Source organism: Uloborus diversus, chromosome 4 (genome assembly GCF_026930045.1).
Source record: "Uloborus diversus isolate 005 chromosome 4, Udiv.v.3.1, whole genome shotgun sequence".
Classification (NCBI taxonomy): Eukaryota; Metazoa; Arthropoda; class Arachnida; order Araneae; family Uloboridae; genus Uloborus; species Uloborus diversus.
In genome coordinates this window covers 104,613,677-104,622,628 of record NC_072734.1, presented here as the reverse complement: position 1 = coordinate 104,622,628, position 8,952 = coordinate 104,613,677, and positions in this window count along the sequence as shown.

The window sequence follows — 8,952 nt, the reverse complement described above, 5'->3', positions numbered from 1 at the left end:
ATAAGATTAGAAAGGATGGAATTTTCCACGTTCTACGCAGTTTGTTTCAATGTTCAACTTAATTACGGCTTCGTCGTTGTTCATTGATGTAATTTTTTTTTGTCCACATTCAATTGTACTATTGTGGGAAAGTAGCTATCGGGCAAGTGATTTGTCGGTAAGAAATTCGGAGTCAGGCATATGAGGTAATGCGTTAAAAGAATATCTTTTTATTTTTTTTTTTTTTTTGCAAAGTTTGAGGTTTTTATTATTTTTATTTTTAATATTTATAGGGCATGATAAGGTTGTTGGAAAACTTAGAACCAATTACTTGTTTATCAAAAGCAGATATTACGTGAAAGGGCTAATAAATGTCTAAAGGGCTCTTATGGATATATAAATTGATTCAGAAAAGCCATACCATTTTAAGATCATTTTAACACATTTAGTTGTGAATCCTGGCATTGAAGTTAAAAATAGTCCGGATTAGTGGATTGTTTTTTAATCACTGAATTCAAAATGAATGCAGCATCTTCTAAGATTGAAATACTTTGACCAGATCGAAGACAGAAGTGCGTAGAATGCATTTCTGCTTTCATGATTAACTTTCAACTACGTGGATTAGCATTAAAAAAGCACAAAAGGAAAAATATTGCTTATTTTATAAAAGATTTTTTTAAAGATTATTTTCTAGGAAAAACGAAAATGCGGGAAAGTCCATAAAAAATAAGTTTACAATCCGGGTTAAAAAAACTTATTATTGTATGGAAAACTGGGAATTGATGGGGAAAAAAATGTAAAATGAGGGGACAAAGTAGATTACAGGGGCGTAAAATCAGGGTTTCGCTGTATTTTCAATTTTTTTTGACATGTCATATTTCATCACAAAATATTTAAAAACAACAAAAAAAATCGTCAATTACGCTCAGCGTTTTTTTTTTTCTTCGAAAAGAGAAAGAGAGAGAAAAGAAACAACTTCCAAACAGACGCAGATCTGCCCAAAAAAAAGACGACAGCTGACACTGCAACAACATGAGAAAAGAATTTTAAAAAAAAAGAAAGAGAGAGAGAGAGAGAGAGAAAGGAACCCTCTTGTACAAGTGCATATAAATATTCCGTCCAAGAGATCAAGTTGACCGGATGAGACATTGTCTCACAGGCTACCCACTTCGTCAGTGCCAGGGAGATGCCTTGAGGGACCATCTGTGGCCCCCTCTGCATGAATAATAACGGCGCCCCGGCTGCAATTACACGCCCCGCTTGCGCCCCTGAAGCCGCCCTGTTGAATACGCAAAATTGTCACGCATCGGCTGCAGGATTCTTGCATTTCTTGCGCACTCCACATGGGACCTGATCATTGGACGGTAGTCATACATATTCAGATCGAGAAAAAGTGCGTAGTTTTTTTCTTTAAATCCAAAGTTTTTTTTTCTTTGCTGCACGTAGAACTTACTTTTTGTTACGAGTTTGACGATAAATGATCCTTGCACCTCAACATAAATATCTGGTGTCGCATGTTTGGCGCTGTTTAGAGTGTATATGTATGTTTTGAACGGCATTGCTGTGTTTTTAATAAAAAGAAAACGTGATGTGTGATGTGTTCTGTCTATTTATTTTCAGGGTATACTATTGTGTGAAAAAATCAAGGGTTAGACAATTTTCTATCTTTGATTTAAAAAAATTTCCGCTAGTCTTTAGCTGAAGATTTTTTTATATTTCAACCGAAATTCATTTGGAGCAGCAACAATATTTACATTGATAATGACAGTAATAATAATAGCAACAACAACAATTACTACAGATAACAGTAATAACAACAACCATGATCATCACAGATCTCCCCTATATCGCTGTCTCTAAAGTCAACATTCGCAGTTTTTAGCCCCAGCTGAGTTAACGTAAATTATAACGTTAAAACTTTCAACTCCTAATGGCTACAAATCAGAAAAAGAGTTTGTACCAGGAAACAACACTACATGCTCTATCTATAACTGCATTTCTTTAGTTCTTTAATATCGTTCATTTTTTTCTTCAAACAAATTTATTACTTCTCACTTCACTCTGAAAATAAAAAAAAAAAAAAAAAATTATAAAGAATTTTCCTTTTAAAGTAAGTTGTTGTTGCTTCCATTCATTTCCATGGCATTGTTTCCTTAATCAGACATTTTGAATGTTTAGATATTTTTTCTTTACGAGGTATATTGCTGAAACAGCATTATATTTTTTTTCAAGAACTCATATACTTAATGCTCATTTTGATAATATTTTCAAAACTCACACACAAACACAAGTTTATACTGCCGTGGGCCGGTCAAGGGCAGTAACAACAATTTCTTCTTTTTCTTCTTTTTTTTTTTTTTTTTTTGCATTTTTTTGTCATTTGTTGTGCTTAAGCTTTAGTGTACAAGCTTGTTTATTTGTTTTCTGCAGAAAAAAGGGGCGAAAAACAAGTCTTCTAACATTTCCCTATGGTTAGTATTGAATCCAAAATGCATTTCTTCAAATATCTCGAAAACTAATTTCTGCAGAGACTGCCATTTACCTGCCCACGGCAGTATATATATATATATATATATATATATATATATATATATATATATATATATATATATATATATATATATATATATATATATATATATATATATATATATATATATATATATATGTATATATATATTAGCGTGAGCGACCGAAATTGGAGAAGATTGACTTTCACCGGTAACACTGAATGTCTTTTTTTCCATGTACCCTCGTATCGGAAAGTAGTGCATTGGTAGCTCGACTTCAAAGAGAAAAAAAAGAAATGGAAATTGAATAAATTATCTTCTGGGACTTTCTTAACAATGTACGTTGGTTGTGAGCAAGGATGCAAAGTCGTTGGAAAATGGCCGTCTCCGACTCCGAATCTTGGAATTTGAAGCGTCCGGCTTCAACTCCGACTCCGGATTTTTTTTTAGCTATTTATTTTTATTTTTTTCTAAAAGGGAGAAATCCCTAAATAGAGATTGAAACATTAATTCCTAATTATAAAATTTTCGCGTTGTATTTTGTTGTAAATCCAAGACGCATACTACGTTAGAAATTCAATTTGAAAAATAAATTTTCCAATAGTTGCGATTTTAAAAGTGAGATTACTTAAAAGTACTATTTTTTTAAAAATTGAAAACGATTAATTTGTTCCGCTTTAATGTTTAACAGATAGACATTGATCAAAACGTGTGCTTTCAATTTTTAAAAGTTGTAACTTTAGAGAAAAAAATGTTTTTCGCTAAGTCAAAGAAAAAAAAAAAAAAAAAAAAAACCTTTCTTGAGAAGGATTGGTCCACGTCGGGCGACACTGATCTATGGGGCGGCGTAGGTAACTATTACAGAATGTTAGATGAACAGTCAAGCCAGCTGGTTGCCAATGACAGTTATTTTCTTGTTAGCAGGTCTTTATACATATTATGTAATCAAACCAATTGGTAGTCTGTTTTTAAAAACTTGCAAGGAGAGTCAGTGAAAATCAAAGAAAAGGAAAAGCCCCGAGTCGGAGTCGGCCTGTTTTCTAACCACTCCGACTCCTTTACCCCAAAATCAGTCCAACACCGACTCCGACTCCACAGCTCTGGATGTGAGAAAGAATGAGCCTGAGAAAATATTGAATAAGCGATAATTGAAAACACTTAAAGAAAAAAAAAAACTAACTTGATCATTTAATACGCTGTTAAAACTACGGATGCCTCTGAAGAACTATTTGGCTCCCTGGGGTGAAAACACGGTGCATCAGGGTGCAATGTAGGCTAGGAATTGTGAATAAGGTGAATGACGCTAATAAATGTGAAGAAGGGACCTCCTAAACGCAAGGGTGATACGTCGGCGCATGCGCTCTGACATCGTTCAACCACAATCAATGGCGGACTAAGGAAGTAACAACGTAGTTGCACTTCCACATTGAATGAAGTACGAAACTGGATTAAAACTAAAGGTTTCTGCAATTTACTCTTCAAAATTTCGCGAAAGTACAGGCATTTGATCATAGTGTAGCTTTGAAGGCTTCCGAACATGTTTAAAAATACATGAAATACACCACCACCTCAGTCAATTGCAGCCGAGGACTGCAGTTTCGTGCTTATTAGCACTCATCAGTCCGGCATAGGAAGTGAATGAGCTCGAGGTGGAAAACCTCTTAAGGAAGTCAAGAGTGTCGAACAAACTGTTAACTAATCTGGAATTAGCACTGATCAGACGATTGACCGAAGCAATGTTTCGGTTAACCTCAAAGATTGAAGGCAAGGCATGGTATAGCCAGGGTTAAAGCAGAAATACATGAAATACACCGCCAGCTGAGTCAATTCCAGCCGAGGACTGCAGTTTTCGTGCTTATTAGCACTCATCAGCCCGGCATAGGAAGTGAATGAGCTGGAGGTGGAAAACCTCTTAAGGAAGCCAAGAGTGCCAAGCAAACTGGTAGCTAATATAGAATTAGCACCATGTATTTCTGTCTTAGCCCATGCTATGGGGGGCCGGTAATTTACTGAATATACCATGCCTTGCCTTCAATCTTGCGGTGAACCGAAACATTGCTTCGGTCACTCGTCTGGTCAGTGCTAATTATATATTAGCTACCAGTTTGTTTGGCACTCTTGGCTTCCTTAACAGGTTTTCTACCTCCAGCTCATTCACTTCCTAGTGCTAATAAGCACGAAACTGCAGTCCTCCACTGGAATTGACTGAGCTGTCGGTGTATTTCATGTATTTTGCCTTAGCCTTGGCTATGGAGCGGTAACTTACTGAATACATTTAAAAGTGTTTCAAAGTACTTTGATTCTTCAGTTTGCCGTTATGTACATTTCTATCATGCATAAATTTTACCTAAAAATAGCTATCAGCACTGAATAAGTAACATTTAAAATCAAAACGCTTAAATTAGATGTTATTTCAAAAGTTAGTTCAACTACTAATTTTGAATATGTGATTTTACTTGCTTGTATTTTCAGGTATCTTCTGGATTTTTAACTAAGAGGTTTATTGTGAACAATGCGATGCAGTCAGTAAGTGAACGGAACTTCTAACGGTGCTGCGTATAAACAAAACAGAAGATCACGAAAAAAAAAAAAAAAAAAAGCAGTTTGAAAAAGAAATTCATTCTCCGTCTCAATTTTTTTATTTATTATCTAATGTCACCGTTATTGTTTGACGCGAATGACTGAGCTTTTTTCGTCACTCTAGTAATAGTAAGAATGAATAGATCGTTAGAATTTGTTTTCGCTTTCAATTTGTCGAAAGACTTCACAGTGAAAATGATTGCTTATTTATGTTCTATACGGATGCTCAAATGTCGAATCATATATACGTACGTAATAATAAGTTGTTCTTGATTAAAATTTTGAACGTTTATGAAACGATTTTAGTTTTCTATGATTGCAATATAATTGAGTATTTATTGTTCGTGTAAATGATTTACAAATAGTACCTACGCTCTTCATTTTCGGTACGATAGCGCTGTAGTAAATGTCAATAACATATTAAAATTACTGAGCAATCCAAGTGGATGTACGAAAATTAGTGCACGAACAGACAAATTAAAGTCATGAACACTTCTAAACTATGTTCGAAAGTTGAAATGTGATCAAATGCCTTAAAGTACAAGTTTTAATCATTTTCAGACCTATTCAATGTGGAAAATGTACCAAGACTTAGTTTTTTATAACTCAAAACAATAAATAATAATGTACGCAATTGTATGAAAAAATGCACATAACACCGGGAGGGCGGGAGGTGGTCAGCAACAGGAAACAGAAAGGGTGCCAATGTTCTGCCATAGGGTTTCATTTTTCACAGCGGTGCACTCTGGGTTAAGGAAGCCAGTTTTTCGCCCGTGTTAAGGGTGCAATATCAGCACCGTATAAGGTGCCACTTTGAACAAACTTTTCACCTTTGAAAGGTGCCAAATGCAACCTGTAGTTTTAACAGCGTAGGTTCGTATTATTTAAGCCATCGAATAGTTATTATCGTGAAGTACAAGTCAACTTACAGTAAAAAATTGTTGTCTTCCAAGCAAGTTTGATGAAAGCTTATTTTTACTAATTTGTAAAATTTTAAACGATTTCTCTGTAACGTTACAGATAATTCTTGCGTAACTTTTCATATAAATGAGTGATACATTACAACGTAGTTGGGCAATTCCACAGGTAACTGACTGACATTCACAGAGCAAAACCATAAGTATTTTGAAACATAAACCATAAAATATTAATTTTTAAAAATATATTTTCGGCTCTTTTATTGTACTGCTTGAGGTGAATTTCATGGTATAATTGAATTTCCAAAATACATATTGGGTGGTTTTAGAAAAATTGTTAAAAGCTTGGTAAGTGACTGACATGAGTGCAACCTGTGTAGAAAGTAATACTGATTTAATAAAATATTTTTCTAAAAGTAAAAGGAATTTTTTTTATTAAATTCAGATCAGGATCAAAGAACAATGAATAAACTTTAGGCCTATGGCATTTGAGTTGGAAAATTTTGCTACAATGTAGAATTACAGTAATTAGAACGGCTTGGTAGCTAACTGACAGTTCTGAAATTTTCTAAATATACTAATGCAAATGTTCAAAATTAAGCAAAACTTATAAATAAGTTTACATAAAAGCTAAGCAATGAAAATACATTTGTTAAATTCAATACAGTGAATGCCGTTAATAGAATCAGTGGTTAATTGAATCAACCACTTTAAGGGTGCTCTTCACTGAGAGTCTGAAAGCTTCGGATCCAATGCTAACCTACGGGGAAAGTTAAAGGTTATTTTACAATATTCCTTTGAAGTTTTCGGGTCAATTTTTTTTCTGAGTATTTTTCAAGCCTATGTCTGTGTATATTAGTTTTTACTTTTTTGATACGTCCATTCTTCGATTTTTTAAAATTCGAGAAAAAATGAATTTCTTCGAAAACGAGGTACTGTTGGACCTTTCGCTCTGTAAAAAAGCTGCAAATCGTGCTATCGAAATTTTAAGAACGCCCCAACACGCAAAATATTTCCAGCTCTCTTTTGAGACTAAGTTTGAAATGATGCGACCATTTCTAAAAAAATATCGGAGTTCCAACCATCTGAAATATTTTCGAAAAAGCTCAATTTCTCTACTAAGCCACGCCCTTCACTGGTCCCTCCTTTCTTGAGGGGAAAAACCGGGTGAGGTGTATAAGATTTACGATCATTAGCGCAAACGACCGTTTCCATTTACTACTCCCCTCTTTTCCGGAGGCATTTTTCAATGAAGGAATGAATGAGTGCTTTTGAAAGTGAATCCACATGCTTGGAAACATCTTCACGATTTGATTTGTGTTTAGAAAGGATATAGTTTTTAAAGAGTGCTTCTGGAGATAATTCTTGTGAATTCTTGTGCTAAATGACCTCCTGAATCCAAATATGACCACCTTTTCCCATTCACACGTCCCGCTTTTTTGGAAATGTCGCCCGCAATTTTTTTCAGTTTTTGAGTTTCATAGCCATTATTTTTATTTGGAGGGGAAGTTATCGTTATATTATACATTAATACTTTTCTGAGGGGCTAGAGAGGTGCTACGTTTGTACGCAAGAACATATGAAGGAAATTGGTTAACTCATGGGGGGTATTACCACTTATTATATTTTTAAAATCATCAAAATCCATCCTTTTTTCTAGGGGTTTGTTTTACAATTTTTTCCCTTATTTTTTGGCATGAAACCAGAGTATAGGACTCACACCTAATAAACCCTATATCCGAAAAAAAAAATTTCACGTTGTAAATTTAAAAAAAAGGAAGTATCGCATTTTGCGTAAAGTTGCATCGCAGACCTTCAGTGAAGAACCTTTTCGTGTTATTCAAATTCATTCACGGATATAATTAAGATTAAAATTATCTTAAGTATGCTTATAATATAGCATTAATGAATATTTCTATTTCTGGGGATGCACTACCCCCATTACTTTTCACAACATCAAGAAGGCATAAACAATGGAGCTGGTGCATCCAAAGAAAGATAAATATGTATATTAATGCTACTTTATAAGCAAATTTAAGGATGCTTTTCACTGAGAGTCTGAAAGCCTACGGATCCAATGTTAACCTGCGGGGAAAGTTGGATGAAGATTTTACAAATTCCTTTGAAGTTTTCATGTAAATTTTTTTCCGAGTATTTTTCAAGCCTCTATCTGTGTCGTGTACTTTTTCCTTTTTTGAAATATCCATTCTTTGATTGTTTAAAATTCGAGAAAAAATGAATTTCGTTGAAAGAGGTGGTAGGTACTGTTTGATATTTTGCTCCATAAAAAATCTGGCAAAATATTTCCAGCACTCTTTTGAGACTTTGTTCGAAATAAAGCGACCATTTCTTAAAAAAAAAAAAAAAAAAAAAAAAAAACCGAGTCCAAAACCGTATTCTAGATACTTACTAGATATTTGGATTCTATTTTTGTCTATATTATACTATGTTACTACAAATGTAAACGCATAAAATGCTTTCCACAGCTCAACAAACATTTTTGAAAATAATTTCTCGAGCCAAACTCGTAAAAAATTCTTTACAAGGTATGTACACATTGATCATGTAATTCATAATACAGTGAAATCCAGTAACAATGAACTTCAAAATCGGGACTGAAAACTTATTTGGTTGAAACGGGTACTTCGTTATACTGATATACGTTGTAACAGGATTTCACTGAATTTTTCTTTTGAAGACTTTCTAAGGAGAAAAATGATACATACCTGCATTTCTTTAAAGCATGAATGAGTATAAAAAAATTGTTTTAAAGCAGGGTTGGGTTCCCAGGGTCGTGACCCCAAATGGGGTCGTGTAGCGTTTCCTCTTCGGTCGAAACATTATTCCTACCACAGTATAGTTGGGGGTGGATCGAATCTAACATAGCAGTTTTGTAATGTAGGATCTAACGTAGCTTTCACAATGTTGCCAGGTTAGGTCCACACCTTGCGATACTTTACTGACAT